General features: G+C 33.4%; 1 pseudogene; it reads left to right on the top strand.

Annotated features, from left to right (window-relative positions):
* Positions 1-1705: 1705 nt before the first annotated feature.
* Positions 1706-15396, top strand: LOC120179128 (annotated as a pseudogene).

Consider the following 15396-nt stretch of genomic DNA (forward strand, 5'->3'; position numbering starts at 1 on the left):
AAAAGATTGGATCGTTTTAAGGAAACTATCAGCAATGACGAGCATTTATAGATATATAATCATAAAGCTTAAACCTGTCCCATACTCCCATTTTTATTTAAAGGTTTAAGGTGGAGAAAGAAAAAATTTATGTTTTTTAATAAAGGATTTTAATTATATTGATGGTTAATAGATAGAGTAATGTAGAGATTTATAGGGACAATCATGTCAACTCAAATTTCTCTATTTATAATCTCAGGATTTGAAATTGTAACCTTATTTAAGGATTCAATGCTTTATCTCACTGAACCAAATGATTGTTAATAAATAGATATTAGTTTTGATTGACCTACTTTACAATTCTTTTCATAGCATTAACCTATTTATATAATGATTTTTAGAAAATGATAATAAAAAATTATTAATTAAAAATGATATGAAATAAATAGTTTTCATTTATGAGTCATGTGATTAATGTGATGGAGATAACCTATAATATAATTTTTATTTAATGGAAGTAATTAAAAGAAAAATTGATCGTGAATAAATTGATAATACTTTTAAAATGGGGGGATTGTAAGATAGTTTACCTAGATTAAAAGTTAATGGTTTTAATTATAGAAGCGGGAATCAAGCCTATAAAAATGGAAACCATAGGCGTAAAATGAGGATATAAGATATAACTTTTTTTAATATTATGTGATAATTATAGGGTAGTATCATTTCAAAATCTTTTTTAATAATTGACTACACATATAACTTTAAAATCACTTGATGGGTTAGATTTAGATATAACTTTAGATTTAGATATAACTTTAGCTATAGTAAAAATAGCGTATGATTTTAACTTTGACTAATTAGGTAAATTAATGAAGTTTATCAAATCAAAAGTTATCACTGAGACAAAAATCAATGGGTTTTGTACCTTTATAAAGGTTGGTTTGGAAATGAATATAAATATTCAATTATACAACCACCTTTTAAAAGCTTCAATGTTGGCCAAATTGGGCAAATAATCCACCCGGGTGGATTATTTGGCCCAATAGGACACCCAAACTTTTAATTTGGGATCTACAATAATTGCAACAATCCCCATGGAACTCATCATGCCGGTGTGACGAGTTTCATCGGATATAATTTTTTAATGAGCCGTGTCAGGTGGGCCCCATAACTGGAATAAATTTAATATATCTTAAAATAAAAAAATTTCCAAAATTTTTAAAAGAAGAATAAAAAAAATATTTTAATGCCCATGGAACTCGTCACGCTGGTGTGACGAGTTCCAACAGGTATAATTTTGACTTTTTTGACTGTTGGATTGACCATTGTTCAATAGTCGATTTTTTTTAAATTTAAGTGGAACTCGTCATGCCGGTGTGACGACGAGTTCCAACAGTTGTTTCCAGTTTGAAAAAACTAACCGTTGGGTAGAGAAGTATAAATAGAGGTTTGGGTTGGATTGATTTTTCACTTTTAATCAAACATTCTATTGAGAGCAAAAACGTTTATGTTGAAGAATTTGTTTTGAAATGGCCTCATGAGAAGAAATGTTACGTCATGATGATGTTCATATTTCGTCGATTGAGTTGACAACAATAAGTTTATTTTTTTTATTTTATTTTAGTTTTGACAAAATTATAGTATTAATAATAATTATTTATGTAATTGTATTAAATAATTTATTTTCAAACTGTAGCGAGAAGAAAAACCCATTCGTCATCGAGGAATGACGAATGAAGAGCCACATGAGCGGATGGTGATATATCTTTCACAATCCAGATTATATGGAGCGACGTTTCTTTGCGGATTTAAGGTGATGTTGGCACTGATATCGGCGTTGATTGAGCATTGGAGGCCCGAAACGCATACGTTTCATTTACCTTGTAGTGAAGTGACGATAACTTTAGAAGATGTCGCATATCAACTTGGCATTCCGATTAATGGTATGTCATTGGTGTTTCACAACACTTACAAGGTAAATAATGTTATTTCAAGTTTATTGGGAAAGAGGCACCAACAAAAGTCATTGATGGGTTGCGGGTACAAATGAGGTGGTTGGAAAGAGAATTTAGAGTAGATGAACAATCAACGAAGCAAGAGGTGATATATGCAACTCAAGCATATCTTATGACGTTGATTGGAGGGATCATACTATCGGATAAATCGGGCAATTTGGTGCACACCCAATATCTTTCAGTAATGGAGGATTTTGCTGTATGTCGCCAATATAGTCGGGTTCTGCAATTTTGACTTTTTTTATCGTGAACTATATAGGGCGATCGTAGTCGTTAGAGGAAAAAAAGCGGATGTAGCGGGTGGTTTATTTTGCTCCAATCATGGGCATGGTATCATATCCCGTTTATAAATCCTATTACATATGCTCCTATGGAGTTTCCTCTCGCTGCATGGTAAATTCATATATTTAAAGTTTTGATATTTTATAATATTTATTTAAATATTTTGAAAATGACAATAAATAACGTAATATTTTAGATGGTGATACCAAAGAACCGATACAAAGTTGTCAGGTGTACGTATGTACGTATATACGTATGTACGTTTGTATGTATGTGTGTATGTATGTATGTGTGTGTGTATGTATGTATGTGTGCATGTGTGTATGTATGTATGTATGTATGTATGTGTGTGTATGTGTGTGTGTATGTGTGTATGTATGTGTGTATGTGTGTATGTCTGTTTGTATGTATGTATATATAGATGTATGTATGTATGTATGTATGTACGTACGTATGTATGTATGTATGTATGTATGTATGTATGTACGTACGTATGTAAGTACTGATTTATGTTTCTGGGATTTGATTTGAATACTGATTTCAGCCTTTGGTTATAGGGAAATCATCAATATCTAGACTGTGCATTATTTTCACACTAGTTCATATCCTTTTAGTTTATCAATCCAAAGGGCTAAACTCTGAGGGCCAGTATCTTCTTGAAATCAAGAGTAATCTTGTTGACATATTTGATAATTTGAGGAATTGGAACCCTAATGACCCAATTCCTTGTGGCTGGAATGGTGTAAGTTGTGCCACCATTGATTATTATTACGACGTTGTGGTTCAGTCTCTTAATTTGAGTTCAATGAACCTGTCTGGTTTTTTGTCTCCAAGCATTGATGGATTGGTTCATTTGACTTCCCTCGATCTTTCCTACAATGGGTTGTCTAAGAACATTCCAAAAGAGATTGGAAATTGTTCAAATTTGGAGATTCTGAGTCTCCATGACAATGAGTTTGAAGCTCAAATTCCCAAAGAATTGGGCACCCTTTCATATCTCACAATACGATATATACAACAATAGATTATCAGGGCCTTTCCCTGATGAGATAGGTATTCTTTCTTTTTTGACACAACTGATTGCATATAGCAACAATATCACTGGATCATTGGCAACTTCTCTTTGTAATCTTAAGAGACTAAAGAGTTTTCAAGCCCGTCAGAATCTGTTGACAGGGAGTTTACCTTCAAATTTCGGTTCATGTAAGAGTTTTCAGTATCTTGGTCTTGCACACAATGCGTTAACCGGATCAATACCGAAAGGGATCGGACGGCTTAAGAACTTGAGAGAGTTGATCCTTTGGGGGAATCAGCTCTCTGGTTTGATTCCAGTAGAAAACAAATTTGAGAACTCTTGCTTTGTATGAAATTGTACAAATTTGAGAACTCTTGCTTTGTATGAAAACAAGCTTGTTGGAAGGGTTCCCAAGGAGCTTGGGAGCATTATAAATCTCAGTCGGTTATTCCTTTATAGAAATCAGTTGAATGGAACAATCCCAAGGGAGATTGGGAACCTTTCATTCGCGGAACAAATCGATTTTTTGGAGAATTCATTGACCACAGAGATACCAGTTGAGTTTAGTAAGATAGAAGGATTGCAGTTGCTTTCTCTTTTTGAAAACCAGCTTACTGGTGTTATACCTGTTGACCTTGCCTTTTTAAAGAACTTGTCAAAGTTTGATCTTTCCATAAATTATCTCACTGGTCCGATTCCAACTGGGTTTCAATATTTGGAAGAACTTACAGCTATTTGAGAATTCACTCACTTGTACCATTCCTCAGAAACTTGGGGCTTATAGGTCACTTTGGGTATTTGATTTATCAGACAATCAACTTACGGGAAGGATCCCTCGACATCTTTGTCGAAACTCGAACCTGATCTTTCTCAACTTTGGATAAACAAGCTAACTGGGAATATCCTTTGGATAAACAAGCTAACTGGGAATATTCCATCTGGTGTCGAAAACTGCCAATCATTAGTTCAACTTCTTTTAGCTGGAAATAGCCTTACAGAGAGTTTTCCATCAAATCTTTGCAAGTTGGTTAATCTATCTGCAGTTGAGCTAGGCCAGAACAAGTTCAGTGGACCTATTCCTGCGGACATTGGAAACTGAAAAGCTTTGCAAAGGCTACACCTCCCTCGGAGTTGCCGAGAGAGATCGAAAATCTGTCTCAGTTGGCGATCTTTAACTTCTCATTAAACTCACTTGTAGGAAGGGTACCACCAGAACTGTTTAACTGCAAAATGCTTCAACGAATCGATCTCTGAAGGAACAGATTTACGCAAAGTTTACCTGGTGATGTTGGAAAACTATCTCAGTTGGAGCTTCTCAAGGTCTCAGACAATGATCTGTCCGGGATAATACCTCCGGAGCTCAGAAATCTTATCGGTTTGACCGAGTTACAAATGGGGGGCAACTCATTCAGTGGAAATATACTAGCTACATTGGGTGCTCTCTCTGCTTGCAAATTGCATTGAATCTCAGCTATAACAATCTCTCTTGAGCGATTCCCCCCCCCCTAGCTCGGGAACCTTGTTTTATTGGAATACCTCATGCTCAATAACAACCATTTGAGTGTTGAAATTCCAGCTTCTTTTGCCAATCTAGCAAGCTTATTCGAATACAACTTTTCATATAATGATTTAACAGGGCTTATACCATCCCTACCACGCCTTGGCAACATGGCTACAGCAGCTTTATTGGAAACGAATGCCTTTGTGGAGGTCCTTTTGGTGGTTGAGTCCACCATCATCTTCAACCCCTTTTGTGCCAGATACAAAAGATAAAAGAATCCGGTTAGGTAAAGTTATGGCTATAGTTGCAGCAACCATTGGTGGAGTTTCTCTCATTATAATAACAGTCATCATATATTTCATGAGAAGTCCAGTTGGTATGGTTCCTACAGCCGCTCGAGTTTCAGACATTTACTGCTCCGCCAGGGAAGGGCTCACTTTCAGGAACTTGGTTGCAGCGACTGAGAATTTTGATGAGAGGTTTGTTATTGGCAGGGGAGCTTGTGGAACTGTATATAAAGCTTTCTTACCAAGTGGTCAGGCCGTTGCTGTTAAGAAGCTTGCATCTCAACAAGAAGGCAATAATAACATTGACAACAGCTTCAGAGCCGAAATTCTAACGTTGGGGAATATTCAGCACCGGAATATCGTGATGATTTACGGTTTCTGCAATCACCAAGGTTTGAATCTCCTCCTTTATGAATACATGTCAAGAGGTAGCTTGGGAGAGCAGCCGCATGGTGCATCCTGCAATCTTGATTAAAGAACATGGTTCCTGATTGCCTTAGGGGCACAAGGCATTGCCTACCTGCATCACGATTGCAAGCCTCGGATTTTTCACAGCGATATAAAGTCGAATAACATATTGCTCGACGAAAAGTTTGAAGCTTATGTCAGTGATTTCGGATTAGCCAAAATCATTGTGTAATACCCTAATTTTGTCCTAAAACTAAAGAGGAAACAAAATGCAGGAACCAAACTTGTAATATTACCTATTTGTAATTTTGGGCTTTAAAAGCCCTGCAAAAAGCAAACCCCACCCCAGTTTCTTGTAAAGCACAAAGAAAGCAAATAAAACTGGGAGCTCTCTCCCTCCTTAACGTTTCTTTCTTCTTTCATAACTTTTTTTTAATATGTAAATGGTGAGATGATTCGGTTGTTGGTCGGTCGCCGCTTGTCGAGGAGGTTGGTGGTCGGTTGTCGTACGTCACATAGGGGTGTGATTAGTTGTTGATCGTCGATTTAAGGTGTCGGTGTGTGTTCGAGAGGACTGTTTCGGGCTTCTTTCATTCGGACTGCTTAGGTCCAGGTTGTGATTAAACCGACCATCATTAGGCCGGTCGGAGATTTATAGAAGCGTTGATTCACGGCTAGGAGTGGGTGGGGTGCTCTTTGGGGGTTCGACCAATGTGAAAAAAGGAGAGAAATCAGCTTTTTCATGTTGTTTCGCCTTGCTAAGTTGACTTCTCCGACCACCCGCGTCGTGAACGACGTTAGTTGTGGGGGTGTTGTCGGCCGGAGTTCGGCATTGGAATGGTTGTTTGTAGCCAGTTGCACCGGTGAAGAAGATGTTTCACGGGTTTCTGTTTATTTTAAGGGGTTCATTGATTTAAAGTTTTGGTCATTATTTTAAGGGAAAATCATGCGCCAAGTCCCTAGTCTTGGTATGTTATCGTTTTGGTCACTACCAGGGAAAATTACCTCTAAGCCCTCCGTATTTTAGCCCCTTTTGCACTCTGGTTACTTATTTATTATTTATTTCGAATATGCATGTTGATTTTACTAACTTTTAATTTGATCACTATTATGCTATGTATTTATTTCAAGTTAACTACTAACTTTTATTTTAATGAATATTAACAACTAATTTTTATTTTATTGCACTATTATTTTTTTTTATATTGTTTATCATATTTGAATCCACTTTGTGGTGACTCGATCTGGGGTATAATCCACATTATTTTGGTTCAGACTCTACTAACCACTAATTTATTTTATTTTGTTAATTTGTTTGAATTATTTGTTTCGACCTTGTGGTGACCAGATCCGGGGTATAATCCACATTATTATATTTCGGACTCTACTAACCACAAACTTTTCTAACCGTTAACTATTCTAATAACTAACCTTTCTACCGCTAATTACTAACTGCTAACCTTTTATTTATTTGTTTGTTTTATTTTATGTTTGAACCATATACGATCTTGCGACGATCTATCTCGGGTATGACTCGCATTATTTATGGTATGGGATAAATAATAAAATTTGATATTAACATTTTATTTTTATTGTATTTTATTTATGTTATTTAACTTTATGCACTTTTAAATTTATGCTTTTTATTTTCTTTATTTAATTTCAGTCTTTATATTTTATTTGATTTAAGGTTCTAATCGTTTATTTATCTTTTATTTTTCAGTACTTAATTTTATTCGTTTAATTATTGTTTTTTATTATATGTTTATTTTAATTTTATAATTTAATTTTTGCGTAATTAGATTTTGTTTCCTTATATTTTACCATTTATAGATATTATATATTTATTCGTATTATTTATGTATGTATATTTTCTTTGCTCTTGTGAATTGATTTCAAACGATTGTACAAAATGTTTGTTTCATTCTTTTTTAACGTTTTTTACTTTAATATTTTCAAGAGCACTTATTTGTAGAATGGGCGTGGAAAGCATTGCTTGGTCAAAGTAGTGTGATCCGATGAACTAAATGTGAACTTAAAATAAATCGAATTTATTTTCTTTAAAAGTGATAATTAATTCGTTTTTATTCAAATGATGCAATGCATGTTTTTTAAATAGTAATTTATTTTATGCAATTACCGATAGTCGATTTATATTCGATTTGTGCTTTTTGCTAACATTAGTGAGGGGCATTTCTCGTATAAAGGAGAAATAAATGGGATAGCATTTCCATTAGAGAATGTGCAAATCCCGTGATTTCTTCTCAAATTAAGGAATGTTCCCTAATAATTAATTCGAAGCAAATTAATTAAACTTTAATAAATGGATCATATTTTAACTTATATTCGATTCATAATTTCCACTATTGCGACAATATGTAAGCGACTAGGTACCATTTTAGGCGTTGTGGGGTGCTTATCATTCCTTGTGCGTAACCGACTCTCGGACCCGTTAAGTCGAGTTTTTGGTAAATGCGGACCAACTTTTGTCTTAAAAATAATTTTTCCTTAAAAATATTTTAAAAGAAGTTTTCAAGTATTCGACCTACCTAACTCAAAGGTCAATGGAGACTCCTATTCAATTTAATTCAAATTAATTCAAAATTTCCAATTTTTCAAATAAATTCATAATTGTTTTTTAAACTTAATTGTTTTTCAAAAAAATGGTTATGACAGCTTGACGACTCCATTGTGGACTTTTTTTTAGAGAGTAAGGATGTAAGTTGCTTGCACATTGTCGTAGTGGTGGAAATTATAAGGTCTAATCTATAATTAGCTTATGATCCATTATTGAAGTTTTTCTAATTTCTTTTTTAAATTGTCATAATAATGCTTTAATTCATGTTTTCAGTTGTGTTAAAGTTTCTCCCAAGACTTTTCTGTTTGTTTTTTAGTCAAAGGTTTGTATGTTCTTTCTCACACACATCACGTGCATTTGCATGATATAAGCTCTAGACCCAAGCTTTGTTCCAAGTAAGTACGGGTGAATGCTTTACTCTCCTAAGAATTTATTCTTCGTATGAGTTTTAGCAAATAATCCTTGGGATACACATGCCTTATACCTTCGTAGGGATTTATTCCTCGTATGGGTATAAGGAAGTGAATCCCCTAGAATTGAACTCGATCCGTTTACGCCTATAATGGGTTAGGATTGAGGGTTTGGTAGCCCAAGGGGCACCGACAACAAGGATAATTCGAGTACCCTTTCCTCATAGAGCCGAAAACATGGATATAGTGAACCGTAGAACGGGTCACCCTAGGTATAGCCATACCGAACCTCTATCCGTAGTAGGTACCAAAATAAACGTATAAGAAGGAGGAACGACTCTAAACCTTTACTTTTTTTCTTTAAATTTGTAGAATATATTTATTCTTTTCGAATAAAAGCATCCGGACTAGAAATTATATGCGGTTATGATCAATTTCTTGAAAATAAATCATTTTGGGTAGAAAGCATGTCCGGGTAGGATTGATATTTAATAAAAGCATGCTCAGGCAGATACCATGATTGGGTAGATGTTATATATATATATTTAAATAACATCTTTTAATTATATTGATTATTTTATAGTATTAACTCATTTATTCTCTTTTTTGTGTCATTTTCACGTTTTTGCATTGCACTTCATCGACATAACATAATCAAAAATGTTGATCCGCAAGGGAATATTTAAGCGAAAATTTTCATAAGGAGAGAGAAAAGTTTTTAATCAAACTGTCGCGTACACAGACAGGCACCGGGGGGCTAAAAGAAGTTCAGAGAGTACAAGAAGGAAACTTGCTCGAATATCATGTAACATCTGACACTGGAAAGAGGATCCATTGATATGAAAAGTAATCCAGTAGTAGAGTCTTATCTACGTTCATTCCATCGCTAACAACCAAAGGAGAGACGCACTGGCTTCAGCACCACCGGGGCATTAACAGAGTTAGGTTACAGAGAATTTGAGGGGCATAATTTTCAAGGACGAAGATTTAAGACGAAGCATCGACCCATTTCAGACACATTATCTAAGTGAATGCATGTATGTAAAAGTGGACTATCTTGTAATGTGAAGACTTTTATTTATGATGAAAATTATTCTATGATATTCATCGTTGGGATCAACATTTTTGCATCTGCATTTGCAACTTTGCATTTTGCACCTACATTCCATTTATTTAACACATTTTCACATACATCATTCATAAAAACATGGAATTAATTCGTGCAGGATTTGATGAAGTGGTCCTAATCACGTTTCATCACATTGAGAAAAGAAGCAAGATTCGAACAATTAAAGGAAAAAGCTGAAATCAGTACTGTGGAATCCTATTCATCCAGTCGTGTGGATAAGCCTTATAGGATGATTCCAGAAAAGAGTCAATTTGATCCAATTCCAATGATCTATGAGGAATTTCTTCTAACACGGATTGAGAAAAATCTTATGACTTCGGTTCAGTCCGAGCCAAAAAAAAAGAATCCCCATATCTCGAGGGCTACAATGTTGATGCCATATATAGCTATCACATAGGAAGTTCAGGGCATCCCGCTGAGAATCGTGGGGCATTGAAGCTAAAGGTCGAGAATCTGGTCTAGAATCTGATTGATTCGAGGGTCATTAACAGTCGAAGAATGATGGGGCTTTCTAATGATAATCAAGAAGAGATATTTGCATCTAGCAGGAAACATTTTGCAATTTCATTAAGAGCATTATTTTGTTTGAAGTCTTTTTTGTTCTTTATTTAATATTTGCTTAAATATTTTTTAAATCTTTTAATGATTGAATTTATTCTACTTTCTAAGGTTGAATAATTGAACAAATTTTAATCTTGTAGTTATTCAAATATCGAATGAATTACTGATTCTTTTAATTCTTCAAGAATTATAGATTTTTAACATATGCCAATATTAGACCTTTATACCATCCAAAACCAAAATAAAACCCCCAATTCTTTACCCAAATAATTCATGGTCACTACCAAAGGACCAAATTTTGACATTACCTTCTTTGAGACTTTGAAATATTGCCTTTATCTTTTTCGAGACACAAAAAGTCATACCCTTACCTTTCGTTGAGACAATAAAGTCACACCAGCGTCTTCTTAGACGCAAAACCAACATATTTCTACCAATAAAACATTAAGGTAGTGAGTACAAGATGTTCACTTGAACATGAACCTTCTTACAAGAAGGCACAATGTGGGGCATCTCACATCAATTTTCTGAAGATGAGTCTGAACAATAGAGACATGCTAGAAGCAAGAACAAGATAAATAGAATTAATTTGAAATAATTTTATCATGCATCAATTACATTGTTTTTAAAGGAATAAAAGTTAATCTTGAAAATCTATCCCCTGGGGATACCTCTTCTGCAAAGATTTTTGTGTATGAAAATGAACGACTTTCTTTCATTATCCTTTCACAAAAAGAGATAATATATATCCCTTGTGTCCCCATTTGAGCCTTAATTATATTTTATTCTGATTCAACCCTAACCAAAGATCACCCTCCACACTGGGGGCAAAGAAGGAAATATACGCATGAGTGAAGACCATCAATCCAGATAAGATACAGAAAGGTGAACCAAATATAGAATGAAAAGATCAAATCAAAGAAAAGAGAAGCAAAGAAAAACAAAAAAAAAAGAGCAAAGAAAAACAAAGAGCAAAGAGAAAAGAAGCAAAGAAAGAAAAAACACAGAGAAAAAAGAATAAAGAAAATGGATCAATTATTTCAAGATGAGTGACTTGTTGAGCTTCAAGCAATAAGATTGATCAAGTACAACCAGTTCAAAGATCCAGAATCAATTCACCAAAAGATCATAGAACATCAAGAAAATAAAAGACATACGAGTGGACTCAAATCGAGCATGACAAAATTGAAGGCATCAAAATGAATTGACCATTGGTTCAATTACCCTCAAACACTTGTTTGGGCCTATTTATTACTTTATTTCGTAATCGTAAACCATAGCCTACATTACGTGCCTGAAAAGTCCCTTCTAATCATACATGGATTTTTTAAATAGAAGAGATTATCTTCAGATTTTATCCATCCCATCAGGATTAATCTTTTATTTACAAAAGGTTTTCTAAAATCCTTAATGCATGATAGAGAAAAATGACAAAGGGGGTTCAAGATATAAAATTTGAATAACGTTTTGAAACCAAAAGAGGATTCAAGTTGAAAACCTGAAAAAAAATAGCTTGAATATAAAACTATATAGTTGTTGTATAGGAGGTGATCTCACAAATCCCTTTACAAGACATCGCATAACCCGAATGTGCTCATGAGAGCTGAGATCGGAGAACACTTCCAGTAAATGAACATAAAAGCTACTCCATCATATCAGTGAACATCAAAGAAACGAGAATGCCAAACCTTTGACCAAAGATAACAACCCAAGACACCTTATCCTTTCCTTACTTAACCCTACCTCAAAGATAGCATTAATATTGACACTTGTCAAATAGCTATAATTTTATGAAGGATTAAAAATGTAATTAATTTTTTGATATCCAATGAACTCTAGCTTTATGATTTGTTTCAATTGTGAAACCTAGAAAGGGGCAATATTTTTTCAAAATTTTTTATTAAACATTTTTCAAAATTCTTTTAATTAATATTTTTAAAATTTTGAAAATAAAAGGAGAATAAAAACATTTTCAAACAAGACAATATGGGACCGTCGGTGCACCCCATGGCATAGCGGAAACAAAACTTGACGGTCTCACCAGCGATCCAAGTACGTAAAACCAAATTCGGGAGAAAGGAATACGAATACTTACAATGGGTTCCTTGAAAAACAGCAAGGACATCAACGAGAAGTGGTGATCAAGAACTGTTTGAATCAAAATCCTCCACAAAAACACGTCTCAGCCTCTATTTAGTTCACCCAATTGAAGTGAAAAACGGCTACTAGACCTTGCCTCCTTTTAAATATATCAATTACCCTAACATCTTAGGGTTTTTAAAGTTATTTCGAATTAATAAATAAAATATTATTTAATTAATTCAAAATATATATATATTAAAGACTTATAATCTAAATTGCAATCTTTAATGTTTATTTAAAATTTTATTTAATTATACCAAATTATATATCAATTAAATAGTTGTAATCTAAATTACATTCTTTTAATGCATACTTACTATATTCGGGATAATTAAAATCATATGTATATCAAATATACATATCTTAACTATATATATATTTTAGTAAGATACAACAAATTGTACATCTTTGCTCATTTCAATCCTAGGGTGTGACCCTCTATTTTTAGACAAAGAATTGGAGCTCTAGATGTGGAGTGAACATCATAGTTAGAAAAAATTAGGCCATTTTTTGTATTTGCTTCATCATTGTTTACACAATAGAGCAAGAGGGTTAACTATATACCCTAATTTTTCCTAAAATTAAAGAGAAAACAAAATGCAGGAACCAAACTTGTAATATTACCCATTTGTAATTTTTGGGCTTTAAAAGCCAAGCAAAAAGCAAAAACAGCCCCTTAATTTCTTGTAAAGCAAAAAGAAAGCAAATAAAACTGGGATCTTTTTCCCTACTTATTAACGTTTTTTTCTTGTTTCATTTTTTTTAATACGTAAAGGTGAGGATGATTCGTCGGTGGTCGGTCGCCGCTTGTCGGGGAGGTTGGTGGTTGGTCGTCGTACATCAGAGAGGGGGTAAGTTTGTTGTCGGTCGCCAGTTCAAGGTGTCAGTGTGTGTTCGGGGGGAAATTCCTCTAAGCCCTCCGTATTTTAGTCTTTTTTTGCGCTCTGGTAACTTATTTCTTATTTATTTCGAATATGCATGTTGATTTACTAACTTTTAATTTAATCACTATTATGCTATGTTATTTATTTCAAGTTAACTACTAACTTTTATTTTATTGCACTGTTATTTATTTATTTATTTATTGTTTATCATATTTGAATCGACCTTGTGATGACCCGATCCAGGGTATAATCCACATTATTATGGTTCAGACTCTGTTAACTTTTATTTTATTTTATTTTATTTTTTTAATTTGTTTGAATTATTTGATTCGACCTTGTGGTGACCAGATCCGAGGTATAACCCAAATTATTATGGTTAGGACTCTACTAACCACTAACTTTTCTAACAGTTAACCTTTCTAACTCTAACTGCTAACCTTTTATTTATGTTTGTTTTATTTTATTCGAACCATGTACGACCTTGCAACAATTCGCCCTGGGGTATGACTCGCATTATTTACGGTACATGATAAATAATAAAATTTGATATTAACATTTTATTTTTATTGCATTTTATTTTTGCTATTTAACTTTATGCACTTTTAAATTTATGCCTTTTTATTTTCTTTATTTAATTTCAGTCTTTACATTTTACTTGCTTTAATGTTCTAATAGTTTATTTATGTCTTTTTATTTGTCAGTACTTTAATTTTATTTGTTTAAATATTGTGTTTTATTATCTATTTATTTTATTTCTATAATTTAATTTTTGTGTAGTTAGATTTTGTTTCCTTACATTTTACCATGTACATATATTATATATTTATTCGTATTATTTATGTATGTATATTTTCTTTGCTCTTGGGAATTGATTTTGAACGATCGTACAAAATGCTTGTTTCATTCATTTTTAACGTTTTTTTACTTTAATATTTTCAATATCACTTATTTGTAGAATGAGCGTGGAAAACATTGTTTGGTCGAAGTAGTGCGATCTGATACGACATTCGAACGAAATGTGAACTTAAAATAAATCAAATTTATTTTTTTTAAAAGTGATAATTAATTCGTTTTTATGAAAATGATGCAATGCGTGTTTTTTTTAAATAGTAGTTTATTTTATGCAATTACCGATAGTCGATTTATATTCAATTTGTGTTTTTTGTTAATTTTTGCGAGTGTACATTTCTCGTATAAAGGAGAAATAAATGGGATAACATTCCCATTGAAAGATGTGCAAATCCCATGATTTCTTCTCAAATTATTGAATGTTCCCTAATAATTAATTCGAAGTAAATTAATTAAACTTTAATAAATGAGTCATATTTTAACTTTATATTCGATTCATAATTTTCACTACTGCGACAATATGTAAGCGACTAGGTACACGTAACTGACTCCCGGACCCGTTAAGTAGAGTTTTTGGTAAATGCAGACCAATTTTTGTCTTAAAATGATTTTTCCATAAAATTGTTTTAAAAGACATTTTTAGGTATTCAACCTACCTAGCCCAAAGGTCGATGGAAACTCCTATTTAATTTAATTCAAATTAATTCAAATTTCAAAATTTTCAAATAAAGTCATAATTTTTTTTTAAACTTAATTGTTTTTTGAAAAAAATAGTTATGATACATTGACATGCCATAATCCAAGACAATGTCGGCAATTGCAGGCTCCTACGGGTACATTGCCCCTGGGTAATTAATTTTACTCCATTAAACGTTGCAAATACTAAGATTTTGGTTGTATTTAGCTAATGATAGATTAAACTGCTGACATATGATCTAGGAGTCCTATTGGAGTTGATAACTGGCAGATCCCCCCGTTCAACCTCTAGATCAAGGCGGAAACCTCGTACATGATCAAGATAACTCTCTGTCACCCAAATACTTGATGCTCGACTGAAGAAATGAGATGAAAAAAGTGTTGGCCATATGATAACAGTCCTGAAAATTGCGCTGATATGCACAAGCATGTCTCCTTCGGATAGGCCGACAATGCGGGAAGTTGTTCTGATTCTTATCGAGTCAAATCAGAGAAAAGCCAGTTTGATATCTACCCTACTTATGACACAGATTCACCCTGATCATCCGATTCTCGTATTGTATGTACTATAATTCTCATTAACCTACCATTTTTACAGGGTACACACAGAAAGCATATGCTGATCCTACACTTGCTTCCATTTCAAACTGTCAAATTTGA

This window comes from Hibiscus syriacus, unplaced genomic scaffold (assembly GCF_006381635.1).
Source record: "Hibiscus syriacus cultivar Baekdansim isolate YM2019G1 unplaced genomic scaffold, ASM638163v2 tig00112402_pilon, whole genome shotgun sequence".
Classification (NCBI taxonomy): Eukaryota; Viridiplantae; Streptophyta; class Magnoliopsida; order Malvales; family Malvaceae; genus Hibiscus; species Hibiscus syriacus.